Below are 18,899 nucleotides of genomic sequence, written 5' to 3'. Positions count from 1 at the left end.
ATAAAATTTACGGAGTGTCAATTTTAATCTGTCCTCCTCATAACTTTGTTGGAGCAGTTTCTGCGTAAGGAGCACACTCCTGTATATGAAGTCCGTATAGTGTGAACAAGCACGTGAATAACGTATGAATTGTGATATGTAAACACCATACGAAGGGGCAGAGGGTATGTTACTGCTGAGAAATGGGAAATTGATAATTGGGAAGTTGAAATCGTCCCGTTTATCATAGATTTTCGTGTGAAGTCGTCCATCTACGTCAATATCATAAAAAGAGGCATGGTTTGAGAAACAACTGTATTTACAAAGTGTAACTTATACATGAAAAGGAAGAGATATCAACTAAAAAAAAACGAAAAACACCACCAAACAACGGGATTGAACTTTTCGCAACTGTAAATTGGTAGATTACCTTTTTTTTTTTTTAGTACTGGTGTCATAATTGAGTCCCAGAATATAGATGATGGTAACGGAACAATTTGGCTAGATCAAATTGACTGTGTAGGAACTGAAACCAAATTAATTAACTGTTCTAAAAATTCCTACATAATTATCTGTGGACATGAAGATGATGTTAAATTACAATGCTTCACCACTTGTCCATCAACAGGTTATTATAATCTTAGCCATTTATATTAAGTTGACATCCGCGCTTATCTTTTTTTTAACAGCAGGACTTATTGTGATATTCATACTATTCTGCTTCAACTATTTATTAAGTTTCAATTGTTTAGATGAGAAAAAAATAAGTTTTTGAACGAAGGTTAAAATTAGTATAAGCTCAAACTATTCTTTTAAGTGTTTTTAAGTGTTGTTTAGAAACATGTATTTTGTCTGTTGTATAATAGTGGATTATTGTGTGTCTATACATTACATACTTATCATCAGTTAACAATTCTTTGTGTTTGAAGAAGGTCAGTTACTGATAAGCAGTGGACCAAATGAGCACGAAGGACGACTGGATATTTATATGCACGGGATATGGGGATCAGTGTGTGAGGACCTATTTGACGATATTGATGCATCAGTAGCATGCCGACAACTGGGCTATTGGTATGTTTTGAAAAGGGATGTGACTTGTATATCATTACACGATGATGGTTTGATTAGTATTTGAAACAGAGTGATCAGTTTAGTTAGGAATCGCTCTGCTCACTCTTTAACCTTTGTCTGTATCGATTACTTGTAGCTTTTTAGATGATTTTTTTTTCAGAGAACACTGTCTTCTAGGGCTTTATTTAACACATGTTCTCACGACGTCTCTTTAGCATGCGCGTGTGACACTGCTGATTGTTTTACTTCTTCGAATAATTTCCTAAAATGAGTAAAATGACGATTTCCACAATCATATCAAAAACTAGATACATGTCTGGAGCACCAAAGTTCACAAACTGTTTATGGTGGGTTTCGTGTTATTAATTTTATTTTGTCTATGATTTAATTTGTAAACTATTTCTTTTTGTAGTTGAAATATTTTACTAGGTGTATTTGTACGAGTCATTATCCTTTATTTCCCATTGAAGACATGCATTGAACTATTTACTTATTATTATTAAGAGTTCCTTTATTTCGTTATGCATAATAACTAAATTACACAACCTTTATGTAACATTATTTTGATAGCTCTGGAAATGTATTGTCTTCAAATACTGTAGTCGATGGATCGGGTATTATATGGATGAATGATCTTCGTTGTTCTGGCACAGAAAGTACATTGGATGCCTGCACATATAACAATCATACGAGTGACTGTTCATCCAACCAAGATGTTGGAGTAAACTGTTCTTTCGCATGTCATACTGCAGGCAAGATTTTCTCAATTAACTGATATCTGCAAAACTAGCTTTTTTTTCAGCAAGCCGTAGTCTAAGATTAACGAAACTGCCATTTTTGCAGAAAAAAAATATTATAACATATAATATGTGAGTGGTTTGGTAATGTTTATTTATTGTGGAACAGTACTTGAATACATGTAGTAGATCTATTTTCTCATGCCATTTGACATTATACATTTTGTTTCACAGTACTAGGACGTGTTCACATTGAGCTAAACTCGGTATTGTGTCAGTGTAATTCATACGTAAAGTGAATACCATTACCATGATTACGTTCCCATAGATAACAATCAATGTGTACATGTAGTTTAAATCATGTTTTGTGTACATGATGTCGATAGTCAATGTAGACCTTGTGTCGGTACGTGTACACAAAATAAGGTATTTAGAACATGCATTTTACCATGCATATTTAAAGATGAAGCGTTTTTTTAATAGAATTGTTATTTATAACAATTATTGATATATACATGTATATCAAATTTTAAAAATCAAAGATAAATTTGACATTGTTTCAACGTTGAAAAACAACCTTGTTTCAACGTTGAATCAACGTTAAGTGCATGCTTGATAATTTTTGTTATCAAATTTATTTGTCTTAACTCGATGTATTGCTTTGTTATATACAAAAACCTTTAAGTAACGTTATTAGGACAACCATTAACTTCAAGGGAGATGGGGGTTATGTTTTTTTACTTGAGTCAGAAATGTTTGTTCGCGCATAGCACGAACAATTTTATTTGTATTTTCAAAGCTATCAATCAATTATTTTTTTTCTAAATTATAACACTAAAAGGTATAGGGAAAGCCTTGGGGTCAAATGGTCGTTCCCCTCAACCCTTATCGATACTAAGAGCATCATCTTTGCCAAATACATAATTCATGTTACAGTGTCTTCCTAAATTACCTGGACTTCAAAGAAATATTTGCCACTGGTCTTAACGATTCCCTCATAAATGCATTACTAAAACATCCGAAACATGTCAATCCGTCTTCGTCATTTGGTAGCACACTGCTGCAACCTATGTTTTTTATTGCGTTATTTGTGGCGGATCCAGAGAGGGTTTCCGGGAATTGGAGCCCCTTTTTTGGACGATCAACGCATTTGAATGGGGACATATGGTTGAAACTCACCCTTTTCAACCTAGGTTTGGAATTCCATTTGAAAAATCCGCCTCTGGTAGTCGAGACATCTTTAGTATCTTTGAAATACTGCAAATTATCAAAATTGTTTTGATAACTGCTAGAAAAAGTTGTCCTACAAATTCGAATTCGTTTCTATATAATGGACATTAACATGACTTTTAGTTTAGAAGTGTGAACAAATCACTTGTGCAGGTAACTAAACCAAATATAGAGATGTGAACAAATTTAATGTGAAACCAGTGTACATTACATTAAACTAATTGGAAACATGTTCACTGTACATGGCGTTTAGTGTGAACACGACCTTAGTACACATGTTTTACGCCTCCAAATGTAATACAAGGTTATAAAATAAGATATAAATATGATCAAGTAAAAACACTGAGCGTTTTGTATTTCATTGATAACAAAACAACATATTTAACTGATGCCATGACGGAGTCGAGGAATTTTCAACCATACATACAATAATAAAAAAAATCTAAAAAACTACAGAGAACAAGTTTGAGTTTCAATTCAGTACATACGTGTTGTCTTTGCTGACAGAGTGTTGATTATATTCAGCAATAGTTGCTAACATATGCAATATGCCATTTATTGTTTTATTAGTCAATGGTCATTGGAGTACATGGTCACCCTGGAGTGCGTGCTTTTGTGGAAGTTACCTATGTATGGGGGACAATTTTGTCAAGGAAATGTCGTAGAACAAAAACCATGTATTATTTTCTGTTATTCAAAGTAGGTATAAATAAGCCCCTTGTGTAGTTTTGGTGGATGATAAATTAAATATAATTGGTAAATACACAACGTGAAAAAAACCCAGAGTTATCATAAACAGGGTAATTTTGTAAATAGATAAAAGTATATAATATTTAAAATAGAATACAACATGTTATAGTATAAACGTTCATTCAAATGTGAGAATTTGTTTAAAAAAAAAAATGTCAGTACAATGCATTTATGTTTTATACCATACGCTTATGTATTTTTATAGTCACTTTAACCATTATTAATGCTTTTCGTATTTGCAATAACATATTTTTGAGTATCCTAGTTAGCTAAATTCGGCTTTTGATTTTGTTTAACACAACACTATTAGATATATAACATATATATGATGTTGTCTCTGTTCATAATTCAGTCAAAGGAAACTACTTTTTTTGTCGAATTAAATCAAAAATTAGAAAGAACATAATTGCTTGATATACTTAAAACTTAAAATCAAATGGAAACATTTATTGGCTAAAAGATCCCGTTGATATGCAACAGGTTATTAGGCATGATCCAACTAAACATTTAAGCATTATTAGGAAATGCACTTTTTTCTTTTCTTTGCTGTAGTCTAATATCATGTTTATATTTTGTGTTTTTCTAAACGATAAAAATAAACGTGTCATAGTAATATATGAATTTATTTTGAAATGTTTTAAACGTTTAACACTGTTTCTGTAAGATAGTTTCATTCAAATGTTACATGGGGAAAAAAACAAACAAAAAGACATTTCATTAAATAAGTATAACAAAATAAGACAACATTACTTAAAACAAGAGTATGTGTAATGAATAAATCTAAGCTTCAGGTAACGGAAGATAGCATTTACAATAAACACTAAGCGTTGATCACTATGATACCATCCTGAAGGATCGTGGTTGATTTTGGAAAAAGACAACGAACATGCCATTTTTATTGTTGATTATATATCTACATTATGGTCTGAAGAACACTAGTTCCCAAAAGACAAATGACAGCGTCATCCACGTTTATATTATATGATTGTGATGAGTATAGTCAAACTATAGTTATAATAGAAAAATTAAGGTGAGCAATAAACGTATTCAATCAGTAATTGTTTGTTACCCAGTGTACAATAAAAAGACAATAAAAAAATTCAGTACACGTCAGGATGTTAGAAGTATAGATTTCAAATACAATGTATCAATGTCTGATCATTCTTATACACAAATGAAAGAACAATACAGTTACTGATAAACGTTTCATTTCATATAATCTTTGTTTGCATTTTAATTATACTTTCCATGGACACTGCATACAATGATATCTACAGTACGGTAGAATCGTAGTATAATTCATTCAGGACTATAATGATTCTAATGATTCGTTTGATAATAATAAAAACAAAAATGAAATTTAACTTAATACATTCGGTAAATACATATTTCTATTTAAGATATTTACGTCAATATTTGTCAAAGTCGCGCTCATCAATAGATGTGTTATATTGTTAAACAGATGCTGCCTTCATTTGAAACATAGCAACTGTCAACCTTTCTTCTCGAACAGATTGATAATCGCCAGTATGATAATCAATTGACCTCTATGATGCGATAATGATGTGTAAAATGGGAATGAATATCGAATTATCTATCGACTAAACCACAAAACGATAATCGTTAACACAATTTCAAACATGCCATTTGTTCATCAAGTGTTTTAATAAAAAAAAAATGAAGAAAGGATCTGACCAAAAGAGTAAGGCCGTGTTCACATTGACATACATTAGGTGTTATATTAGTGTATAGCACACGTAAACAAAACACAATAACGTTCCTATTGCTTCAACTCAATAACTCAATGTTTATATGTGGTTTAACCATGTTTTGTCTACATGCAGTCGATGGTCAATGTAGGCCTTGTGTAGGTGAAGTGTACACAAAACAAGTTATTAAGAACATGAATTTAACCATGTTTATTTAAAGATGAAACTTTAAGAATATAATTTTATTTATAACAATTATTGATAAAGTTCTTTAACGAATTATTTGTCTAAAATAAAAGGGGTAGAAATGATAGGACGAAACATTTGGTCTTGCTTTTTTTAGACGTCATCTCTGTCCTGCCTTTTTTTTTATTATATTCTGTCTTTGCCTTTTCTTTTTAGTTGAACCTGCTTTTTTTTACATAAACTGTCATCCTGCTTTTTTTTGGAAAAGTGACTCGTTCTGTTTTTTTTTTTTCAATTAAAACTTCTGTCTTTCCTTGTTTTAAGATATCGTACAAACCCCCTATTAATCAAATGAAGCTCCCTAAGTATATTGTATAATAATTTTTGTTTGAGTCAGAATTGTTAATTTTCGCATAGCACGAAAAATTTTATTTGTTTTTTTTCAACGCTATCAATATTTTTTTTCCTTTCTAAATGTTACCCTGTTAAGTATGGGGAAAATCTGGATTCATAATATTTTGTTTTTGTCCTCAATGTTGTCCTCAATTTTAGAATTTCAAATAAACCTTAACCCCCTTCCCAGTTGAACCAATATGGTCGTTCCCTTAACCACTTTCCAGACGCAAAGCATCATATTTGCCAAACGCATAACTCATTTGACAATGTCTTCCCTAATTACCTGGATGTCACAGAAATATTTGCCACTGGTCTTAACTCAATCAACGATTCACTCATAAATGTATTACTAATACATCTTGAACATCTCAATGTTTCGTCATAGTTTATCAGCCATTGCCGTAGCCTTCCTTTTATTTATTGCATAATTGATAATAGATCCAGTGAGGGGTTTCTGAACTCTCTTTATTGGACGATCAATGACATATGGTTGAAAACCCCCATTTTCATTCTTGGATTGGAATGCAATTATGAAAACCCGCCTCTGGTTTAGTCGATACATCTTTATTATCACATATTTTGTACTGATATGTACGTTTTTGCATGGCCAATAATAGCCGGAAGTCAAGGTTGGTTATCAGCCCTCGGGGCCGATATCGATATCAGCCCTCGAAATCCATATCAAGCCCTCGAGTTTAACTTCCGGTAAACTGTCAATCAAAGACTATTTGTAAACAAGTTGAACACAATGAAAAGAAACTTAGAAAGTTACGAATCTGCTGTAGAAGAAAAAAGCAGAAATCAGCAGTGAAAATCACAAAAGTTCCCGTAAAATTTTGACGTCATAAAGAATTTATAAAATATATGACGCCACATTGGAATGAGTAGCGATATAGGCCTGATTCTTCTTAAGCATTTTTAACATCTGTAATGTAACATTTTAAAGTCGTTTAATATTTGCAATTCTTAGAATTAATATATTTATTGTTAATCATTTCTGAAACTTTTCACAAAACGTTGTTTACCTACTGTGATACGAACTTTTTTAAACTCACAGTGATACATTTTTTATTTTATTTTCGTTAAATATCTTTTTGATTTTTGATGAAATATCAAACATTATTTGGTGTAAGCTATTTGTTTCTCTTGCTTAAAAATATGTGATAAATAGATTATTACATGTCATTTTTCATATGGTCCCTGGTATCAGCCCACGACCCATATCAAGCCCTCGGGCTAAAGCCCTCTGGCTTGATATGGGAGTCTAGGGCTGATACCAGGGCAATATGAAAAATGCCATGTAATAATCTATAAGTATCTTACAGTACTGCAGATCATCAAAATGGATTTCATAACTGCTAGAAGAGTTCTCCTACACATTTGACATCGATTCTTTGTAATAATCATTTAAATGACATATTTACTGTATATGGCGTTTGGTGTGAACAAGACGTACGTAAGATTGTAACCTGTGTTGCGCAACTACACATGACCTTTTACAAGAATCGGTAAAAAGGCATTTTTTCCTTTTTTTATATATATATCCAGGCGTTTTTTATACAGGTGTGTCCTTGGACGCGATTCTTACACAAAAAGGATTTACAGTTAGTTTTGATTTTACTTTGTTAATCTTCGTTTTAACCTTTACCTTTTTTAGGGTTTAGTTTATTCTGTATTCACTTTCATTCTCAACAAAATGCTTTAAGACAAAATTGCCAAAATTTTATTTGCGACCTTTTTAAGTTATTTTGAATGTTTGGATGAATTTTTTAGTCTGTTTTGTTGTTTGTCTTTTGTTGTTTGTCTTTGATGTAGGTTGACACAGTTCGGACTAATCGATCAAACTTATTGTCGCACTAACCTCTTATGTCTGTTTGTGTTTTGACACAAATTGGGTTGAATATAACCGGGCTTTACACAACTGCCATACACGTGGGTAGGTCAGCTGTTGTTTTTTGCGTGTTGCTTTGATTGACAACACTTGATTTTGTCAGTTTGTGTAGACTTTTTCTTTTCTTTTATATTTTATATCACTTGTATTACATATGAAATACAACCCCGTACTTTGAATGTTTCGAAAACATAAAGTTGGATAAACAATTATAAATCAAATGATGTTTTTTTTAATAGAGTTTGTAATTGTTAGATACATTTTGATATTCTGCGAGAAATATGTCCTTTTGCATAGAAACAGTATTATACTAGGAAAACGAAACGTTAGTTGATGCACTTTTCCGACCGGTCACTGACTCATTACAAAACATCTTTTCAGGTATGTTAGAGTGGAAACTAACTGTGCAATGCCAACATATTAGATGATTGTTGATGTTAATTGAATGGAAATGGTATAGGCAGTCTTTACACATTTTGCAGCCGAAGATTGATGACTTAGATGCTACATTGTACATGTTGTAGTAAAAACGATAGCTGTGTTCAGTATATTTCACGCTTTTGAAAAGCATACACAAATATGTAAGTAAAATTGAGAAGATTAAGTAAACAAATATATATTTAATTAAACTGTCAATTGTTCTTGAACAATTGAGAGGTCTTTCCTTTTATAATATAAAATACATGTTTCTATAGACGTGAAATGTATTGAAAAGCTTTAAAACACACTGAAAATCCTTTAAATAAGGTCAAAAACACATGATTTGCCATATGGGATATGACCTTGACCTTTGACCTTTTGACCTTTGTCAAGGTCATTATTCCCCAATGTCATTGCTGAAGACCCCATGGGTCTAGGACCTTTGGTTATATGGTAAAAGATGATTTTGTCTTTCCAGAAACCTAAAACAGAGGTTATGCCCCTTAAAAAAAGGTCAAATCTTTTTGGTGAAAATGTAATAAAGTTGCGCCATACTGACCCAAACATTTTGCACTATTCAAAACTTCTGTAAGTATAATGGTTTCTGAGATTATCCCATAACAAGGTGTTAGGTCAAAGGTCAAGATCAACATACAAATTTGACCTTGAGGTATTTTACAAAGATACATGAATTGATGATGAATAGTGAAGATCCTAGGTGTCTACGACTTACGGTTTCTGAGTTTTGGTGGTCAACCGACACCGGTTAATTTTCATAGGGGCATAACCCTACCAATGAGTCGTTGAATCTTTTCGATCCAAATGTAACGAAGAACCGGGGTCTGGTCCTGAATAAATTTCACCCTTTGTTTTTTTTTCTACCTATTACGGTTACGGTGTTGGAACGATAACAAGGTTTTTGGGTTTCGGAGGGATTACTCCGAACCAACAAAATATTTCGACTAACAGGGTGAGTTCCAGATAGGTATTCATGACACCGATACAAAGTGTGAACATGAAAGCGACACGTCTTACGGTTAACGCGGCTAAATTTGTCAAAGTTTGGCGGAAAAAGAATAATAATAATAATAATAAACAGAAGAAATACAGTAAGGTCTTTCCCTTTTGTAAAAGGAAAGACCTTAATTAAGTGCATATAAATATTGTTTCTTATATCATTGGCATGACCATTTAGAAAACCCCCTTCCATCCCCACCCAACAAAAACAAAATATTAAATTTGAAACAAATCAAACAAAAACAAAACTAAAAAAATTGACAACACAATACGAAACAAATTAAAAGAAAACACAAAAGAAAACAAAGAAAATAAGAGGATTCACCTGATAGTCGAAATATTTAAAGTTTATCTGTATGAGTTCACATCACATGTATTACAAGTAAACTATGATAACTTTAAATAAGACAATTTTCATTTATATTCTTAATCATTAAAAGTCGTTGTGGACCGACAACTCGTGAGATTATAAAATAGTTATCGTGGTTTAATCGTTATATGATTCTACGGATATATTTGAATAAGAGAGAACAATCAAATATGAAATTTTACAGTGTTAGTCTTGTCAACATGGTCGTGATATTCTGGTTTGTTTTTCCGTTTCAGTTTGTTTTTAACTTTCAATTTCCATTTTAGATTTAGTGCCTGTCTCAGATAAATCCATGCAAAGTGATCCAGAAGCAAGGTTACAAGATCATCTTAATATTCTGTTACAAGGAAAGTCTTATCATATAATAATTTTAGAAAGAAAAAAAATCGAACTTGATTCTTCACTGGATGACAGCCATTGACAGGCATGAGTTATAATTCGGTAGCTACATGATGTACATAACATTACAATTCTACAATTTTGAGATTCACTGAATACTTCTCACACACGATTTGAAATAGTGTGTATTCGACGTGCAGGTTTATAAATATAACATTGAAAGTAAATACTGTATCAAAGCAAACACAAACGTGTCTGACAAATGTATTTACTATGTTTCAATTGAAAATATAAATTAATATACATATAGCATGTATTGTATTGGTATTTATGTGGTTTTTTTTAATACTCTTTACTATGTACATTTTCATTGATTCAACTATAGTTTTGGCGAGACTTGTTTGCCATTATTCACATTGATTGTTTAAATTTCATTGAACATTGATAGTAGTGATTATAAATATGCTTGTATCTTGATTACTTTAGTCATTTGTTTATTATCATTGTGTTGTAAAGTTTTGACTAAAATTCATTTTTCAATGTAAGTAAAAATCAACATGATCAACAATACATTACCACTAACTGAAATTTATAGTTCATGTATAGAACAGAGGTTCGCACGATAATGCATGCTTTATCTGTCCTTATATCAAATATAAGAATTTGTGTAGAATGTTTATGGATACTATCATGTACTCGATTAATAGTTCAAAATCCAATATACGAGTAAATTAGAAGAAATTGAGGTATGTGATATTTGAGGGCAAAATGCGATTAAAAAAAATGCTTCCGCTTTCAGTTTTAAGGATGTTCGCTTGTCATGAAATTTTTGACAGATTTTTCGGAATCCTCTGGTTTACTCCATTTGAATGCCTTACACAAATTTGCCTATTGACCCCCATTTGTCTTTTTATAAATCTTTAACATGTATAAGTATAAGTCATCTGTAAAGATGGTAAAAGTCTTATAATATCCTTTTTATTTTTTAATTGTTTTAGACCTTAAAGAAACTCACCAGATATACCAGGACTAAATTGTGTATATATACGCCAGACGCGCGTCTCGTTTTGTCTACAAAAGACTCTTTAGTGACGCTCGAATGTTAAAAGTTAAAAAAGGTCAAATAAAATACGAAGTTTAAGTGTATTGAGGACTAAAATACCTAAATGTTTTGCCAAATACAGCTCAGGCAATTCATGCCTGAGGTAGAAAATCCTTGGTATTTCAAAAATTCCAGATTTTGTAAACAGTTAATTTATAAATATAACCATATCAATGATAATTCATGTCAGCACAAAAAGTGCTGACTATTTTTGTGCTGACTACTGGACTGGTGATACCGTCGGGGAAATGAATCTCCACCAGCAGTGGCATCGACCCAGTGATTGTAAATAAACTCATCATAGATACCAGGACTAAATTTTGTATATACGCCAGACGCGAGTTTCGTCTACAAAAAACTCATCAGTGACACCCGAATCCTAAAAGGTTAAACAGGCCAAATAAACTACGAAGTTGAAGAGCATTGAGGACTAAAATACCTAAAAGTGTTGCCAAATACAGCTAAGGTAATCTATTGCCTGAAGTAGAAAAGCCTTAGTATTTCAAAAATTCCCATTTTCGTAAACAGTTAATTAATAAATATAACCATATCAATGATAATTCATGTCAGCACAAAAAGTACTGACTACATGGCTGGTGATATCGTCGGGGAAATAAATCTCCACCAGCAGTGCCATCGACCCAGTGGTTGTAAATGAACTCATCATAAATATCAGGACTACATTTTGTATATACGCCAGACGCGCGTTTCGTCTACAAAAAACTCATAAGTGACACTCGAATCCAAAAAGTTAAAAAGGCCAAATTAACTACGAAGTTGAAGAGCATTGAGGACTAAAATACTTAAAAATTTGCCAAATACAGCTAAGTCAATCTATGCCTGAGGTAGAAAAGCCTTAGTATTTCAAAAAATCTAAATTTTGTAAACAGTTAATTTATAAATAGAATCCATATCATTGATAATTCATGTCAGCACACACAGTGCTGACTACTGGGCTGGTGATACCATCGGGGAAATGAATCTCCACCAGCAGTTGCATCGACCTAGTGGTTGTAAATAAACTCATCATAGATTCCAGGACTAAATTTTGTATATACGCCAGACGCGCGTTTCGTCTACAAAAGACTCATCAGGGAAGCTCGAATAAAAAAAGTTAAAAAGGCAAAATTAACTACGAAGTTGAAGAGCATTGAGGACTAAAATACTTAAAAGTTTTTTGCCAAATACAGCTAAGGCAATCTATGCCTGAGGTAGAAAAGCCTTAGTATTTCAAAAATTCCAAATTTTGTAAACAGTTAATTTATAAATATAACCATGTCAATGATAATTCATGTCAGCACAAAAAGTGCTGACTACTGGGTTGTTGATACCGTCGGGGAAATAAATCTCCACCAGCAGTGACATCGACGAAGTGGTTGTAAATAAACTCATCATAGATACCAGGACTAACTTTTGTATATGCATTTCGTCTACAAAAGACGCATCAGTGACACTCGAATCAAAAAAGTTAAAAAGGCCAAATGAACTACGAAGTTGAAAAGCATTGAGGACTAAAATACCTAAAAGTTTTGCCAAATACAGCTAAGTCAATCTATGCCTGAGGTAGAAAAGCCTTAGTATTTCAGAAAATCTAAATTTTGTAAACAGTTAATTTATAAATAGAATCCATATCATTGATAATTCATGTCAGCACACACAGTGCTGACTACTGGGCTGGTGATACCATCGGGGAAATGAATCTCCACCAGCAGTTGCATCGACCTAGTGGTTGTAAATAAACTCATCATAGATTCCAGGACTAAATTTTGTATATACGCCAGACGCGCGTTTCGTCTACAAAAGACTCATCAGGGAAGCTCGAATAAAAAAAGTTAAAAAGGCAAAATTAACTACGAAGTTGAAGAGCATTGAGGACTAAAATACTTAAAAGTTTTTTGCCAAATACAGCTAAGGCAATCTATGCCTGAGGTAGAAAAGCCTTAGTATTTCAAAAATTCCAAATTTTGTAAACAGTTAATTTATAAATATAACCATGTCAATGATAATTCATGTCAGCACAAAAAGTGCTGACTACTGGGTTGTTGATACCGTCGGGGAAATAAATCTCCACCAGCAGTGGCATCGACCAAGTGGTTGTAAATAAACTCATCATAGATACCAGGACTAAATTTTGTATATGCATTTCGTCTACAAAAGACGCATCAGTGACACTCGAATCAAAAAAGTTAAAAAGGCCAAATGAACTACGAAGTTGAAGAGCATTGAGGACTAAAATACCTAAAAGTTTTGCCAAATACAGCTAAGTCAATCTATGCCTGAGGTAGAAAAGCCTTAGTATTTCAAAAAATCTAAATTTTGTAAACAGTTAATTTATAAATAGAATCCATATCATTGATAATTCATGTCAGCACACACAGTGCTGACTACTGGGCTGGTGATACCATCGGGGAAATGAATCTCCACCAGCAGTTGCATCGACCTAGTGGTTGTAAATAAACTCATCATAGATTCCAGGACTAAATTTTGTATATACGCCAGACGCGCGTTTCGTCTACAAAAGACTCATCAGGGAAGCTTGAATCAAAAAAGTTAAAAAGGCAAAATTAACTACGAAGTTGAAGAGCATTGAGGACTAAAATACTTAAAAGTTTGTTGCCAAATACAGCTAAGGCAATCTATGCCTGAGGTAGAAAAGCCTTAGTATTTCAAAAATTCCAAATTTTGTAAACAGTTAATTTATAAATATAACCATGTCAATGATAATTCATGTCAGCACAAAAAGTGCTGACTACTGGGTTGTTGATACCGTCGGGGAAATAAATCTCCACCAGCAGTGGCATCGACCAAGTGGTTGTAAAAAAACTCATCATAGATACCAGGACTAAATTTTGTATATGTATTTCGTCTACAAAAGACGCATCAATGACGCTCGAATCCAAAAAGTTAAAAAAGCCAAATAAACTTCGAAGTTGAAGAGCATTGAGGACTAAAATACCTAAAAGTTTTGCCAAATACAGCTAAGGCAATCTATGCCTGAGGTGGAAGATTATCAATAATAAAGCTATGAAAAATTAAGAGAGAACAATTTCCCACCAGAATTTCGATGGCTAATATATTGAAAACAAGCAAGCTGACCTATATATATGTATATATAGGCGTAAGTTTTTTTCACATGTGCAGATATATATATTCATTAAATAAAATAATAAAATAAGTAAAAAGTAAACAGTTCCATTCTATCGATTTCATCCTTCCATTGGGACTCTTCAGGATAAATGATGTAGAGTCGCTATAGGCGACGTCGTTAAGGAGGTTTATGACGTTCCGTCATTGTTCGTTACTAAACGTTCTGTGGATTTAATTTTGATCGGAACGTTGTTATGAAATAACATTCCATCTCTTTTCTATATGCTTCATTCCGTCTACATTTAGAAATAGGCATTATTTGAAAATGCTTTTTACCACAAATTTCAAGATGGGCACTAATTGGCGAATTTCTGTATTGTTGGTCTTTTATGTGTTCTTTGTGAACTCGCATCCGTTCACAGAGGCTATTCCCGGTCTGTCCAATATAATTTTTGTGACAACCAGGACATGTGACGCAGTAAATAAGGTTTGTTGTCTGACAAGTCATATTGGCGTTCACAGGAAATTTTTTTGCCATCTTTAAATGATTTCATTTTACCCGTTTCTAAATATTTTTTATCTTGGCCACAAACACCGCATCTTGAATCTCCGCAAGACTTTATTTCAAAGTCATTAACCTTCGGTTCGAACCGAGGTCTGATTAAGTGTTTCTTTAAGTTTTTAGGTTGTCTTAGGCTGTAGATTAAGTTTTCTTCCAGTATCAATTTTTTCATAGTTTCACTTTCGTGTAGAATTGGAAGGTTTGATTTAATTGTATTAAAAACGTTTGGTAAATACGGGTCATGTGTACTAACAAACGGTATTTTCTTTAAGGTTTCGTCGGTGTCTTTCACTTTCGGGGTTCGTAATTCTTGAAGTGTCAAGAGTTTATATTTTCGAATTCCACTTTCGATTAAACCCTCTGGGTATAGCTATTGTATCAAAAAACCTTTTAATTCCTTCAAACGTACTTCTCGAATGTTATGGTCATATACTATAGCACAAATCCGTCTGACTATACAGTAAGGTATATTTCGTTTTGTATGTGACGGATGACACGAATGAAAATCTAAGTATTGATGGGTGTCTGTGGATTTATAATAAATATCCGTTGTTATATTTCTGCCTGATTTTAAGATGAGGATATCCAAAAATGGTAATTTGTGTCACTGGTTTCCATGGTGAATTTAATCGACGGATGTAAGGAGTTGATAAGATCTTTAAATTTACATAAATCTTTTTCTGATCTGCTCCAAAATATTATACAGTCATCTAGATATTTTTTCCAAAATTTAATGGCATAATCACAGAAGTTTTGATCGAATTGGACAGATATTTTTCGATACATCTGTTGCTCTAAGTATCCAATCACTAAATTTGCGTATGTGAGGGTAACTTTAGTTCCCGTGGCTGTACCTTTAATTTTTTTGTATTTGTTTCCGTTGAAATAAAATGTATTTTCTTCCAGAACTATTTTGGTAGCTTCTAGTATGAAGTTTGTTTCAAATCTACTGTCAATTTTATCCCGTTTTTCTTCGATCCAGTATTTTACGGCTGTAAGACCTAGATCATGGGGAATATTTGTGTATAGACTTGTAACATCAAAGCTTGTTAATAGTGTTCATTCCGGAACTATGGCAGGAATGTGATTTAAAAATTCCATATCATCTTTGATATAACTTGGAATTGACGGACATTGATAACAAGGTCGATAAAATGACTTAGTCTTTGAGTTTATGATTCCCGTCCGGCTATAATTGGTCTTAATTTCAAATCGGCGGGACGGAATGTTTCAACGTAAATATTGTTTTGATCTCGAACAGTTTTTTTGTATTTGTGCACTTTTATGTACTTTTGGAAGTCCATAAAAATTACTCTTTTCGAATCAAAGTCACACAAGTACGCTATTTCTTTCTCGGTTAAACATTGATTGTAGTCTTTTATCAATTTCTTTAATCTCTTTTTAGTTGCTTTATCCGGGTTATTTGTTATTTGTTTGTAGTATTCCCCATCATTAAGCTGTTCCAAAACTGTTTCTTTATAAAAGTCGGTATCCATAATAATGATGGCTCCTCCTTTATCTGCTTCTTTAATGATAATGGAGTCGTCATCTTTAAGACTTTTTAAATCATCCTGTTCATTTCGGGTTGAATTCTGTTTACATTTACGTGTACGGACGGGAAATTTTGTTATTGTCTCAATGTAAGTATCTAAATAATCATCTTTCCCCGGTCTTGGGGTGTAAGTTGATTTGATTCTTACGAGAGATTTATCATGGTCCTTTTTATTCTTCTTTTAAACGGAGGCGTCTAGAGAAATTGTTGATATCAGCTTTGAACAATTTACCAAACGTTTTTAATACAATAAAATCAAACCTTCCGATTCTACACGAAAGAGAAACTATGAAAAAATTGATACTGGAAGAAAACTTAATCTACAGCCGAAGACAACCTAAAAACTTAAAAAAAACCTTAACCAAAGCTCGGTTCGAACCGAAGGTTAATGACTTTGAAATAAAGTCTTGCGGAGATTCAAGATGCGGTGTTTGTGGACAAGATACGAAATATTTAGAAACGGGTAAAATGAAAGCCTTTAAAGATGGCAAAAACATGTCATGTGAACGCCAATATGACTTGCAAGACAACAAACCTTATTTACTGCGTCACATGTCCTGGTTGTCACGAAAATTATATTGGACAGACCGGGAATAGCCTCTGTGAACGGGTGCGAGTTTACAAAGAACAAATTAAACACCCACAATACAGAACTTCGCCAAGTAGTGCCCATCTTGACATTTGTGGTAAAAAGCATTTTCAAATAATGCCTATTTTTAAATGTAAACGGGATGAAGCATATAGAAAAGAGATGGAACGTTATTTCATAACAACGTTTCGATTAAAATTAAATCCAGAGAACTTTTAATAACGAACAATGACGGAACGTCATAAACCTCCTTAACGACGTCGCCTATAGCGACACTACATCAGTTATCCTGAAAAGTCCCAATGGAAGGATGAAATCGATAGAATGGAACTGTTAACGTTTTACTTATTTTATTATTTTATTTAATGAATATATATATTTGCTTTTTTTGGTTCCTTTTACAATCCCCTATAAATATATCCCAGTATTATGAAAAGCTTGTTATTTTGAAACTTAGTAGCGAATCTCCTTAATTTGACCAATAGGCCAAAGGCCTCACCGAAACACCTAAATGAACTAGTGTTTTTTTTTTCCATAAACGTTAATAAGCCAATAATCTTACAGTTAAAAAACACACACAATTATACATTTTAGGTCAGACAAATATGTATCGGTTATACAGATTTTAATCATGATAGCTGTGTTAAACACATGTCTAACATAGCTCAATATCCCAATTGACAACATCTACAAGAATGATGTGTTTACAAATTGTCTTGATTTCTAGATAGAAATTTTAATGAAAAGTAAAACAACAAAAATGTCGAGAGTAAGGTTGCACTTTGTTAATACAGCTGTTTCTTAAAGCATACCTCTTTTTTGGAGACATAGAATATACATAGATAATTGATTTTGTTTACATACTGGTTCCCAGTTATGATCTCTAGTTTTTTGGATGAGAATTCAAAATTATTCAAAAAATTTTGGATGCCCATTTTGTCAACTTGGTCAATAAGGGGTGGAAAATCTTACCCATTTAACTGAAAGCTCATTTTAAATATGTTTAATTTTTAAATTAAACTATTCAAAATATTATTTTTAAATATATCTTCAGTATCCAATCAGATTTTCAATAAGTCGTAGATGAAGTAACCTGATTTTAACATGTAAACGTGTTAAAACAGTTGAAAACCAGAAAGGTAAAGAAAAATGCCAGAGAGCTGATTACAAGTCTGAAGTACAACAAAAACATAAAATACATGTTATCATTACATTTTTCTGCCAGATAGCAATTTTAAAACAGACATGCTACATGTATATATATTCAGGATCATTAAATTGAAATTTTGGAAAAATTGAGGCGAAAAAATTAATTTCAAAACAATAATAAAAATAAATGGTGAAACAATCCAAGTCACAACTCCGTGATGGGGACCCTCAAAATCAATATTGATTTTCTCCATATCTAATCGATAGAACTGTTTAATTTTCTAAAACAGCATACAATATATATTACAGTGAGTTGACTGTTAGTGTTGCTCTCCTTCAATTGCAATTCATTCAAAATTTTGACCCAATTGCAATTTGTTTTATAAAATCAAATTGTTCAACTGGTCAGAAATTTGAACCAACTGCTGTAGAAAACCACAGACAAGTCATGAAAGTGCAAGGTGATAAAATAAAACATACGTATAAGTATAAGTCATCTGTAAAGATGGTAAAAGTCTTATAATATCCTTTTTATTTTTTAATTGTTTTAGACCTTAAAGAAACTCACCAGATATACCAGGACTAAATTGTGTATATATACGCCAGACGCGCGTCTCGTTTTGTCTACAAAAGACTCTTTAGTGACGCTCGAATGTTAAAAGTTAAAAAAGGTCAAATAAAATACGAAGTTTAAGTGTATTGAGGACTAAAATACCTAAATGTTTTGCCAAATACAGCTCAGGCAATTCATGCCTGAGGTAGA

General features: G+C 32.5%; 1 long non-coding RNA gene across 2 annotated transcripts; it reads left to right on the top strand.

Annotated features, from left to right (window-relative positions):
• The first annotated feature begins 430 nt into the window (after positions 1-430).
• Positions 431-11,502, top strand: LOC143053492 (uncharacterized). 2 transcript variants are annotated; one of them, XR_012971372.1, is made up of 4 exons: positions 431-607; positions 909-1,050; positions 8,331-8,530; positions 10,023-11,502. It is a non-coding gene; the product is annotated as an uncharacterized LOC143053492 (long non-coding RNA). The 2 variants fall into 2 exon arrangements; XR_012971373.1 differs by lacking the exons at positions 8,331-8,530; positions 10,023-11,502 and adding exons at positions 1,621-1,802; positions 3,588-3,644.
• Positions 11,503-18,899: the final 7,397 nt, after the last annotated feature.

Source organism: Mytilus galloprovincialis, chromosome 12 (assembly GCF_965363235.1).
Source record: "Mytilus galloprovincialis chromosome 12, xbMytGall1.hap1.1, whole genome shotgun sequence".
NCBI classification, from domain to species: Eukaryota; Metazoa; Mollusca; class Bivalvia; order Mytilida; family Mytilidae; genus Mytilus; species Mytilus galloprovincialis.
The sequence above is the reverse complement of the archived record's forward strand: the minus strand, read 5'-3'. Positions and strand labels throughout refer to the sequence as shown.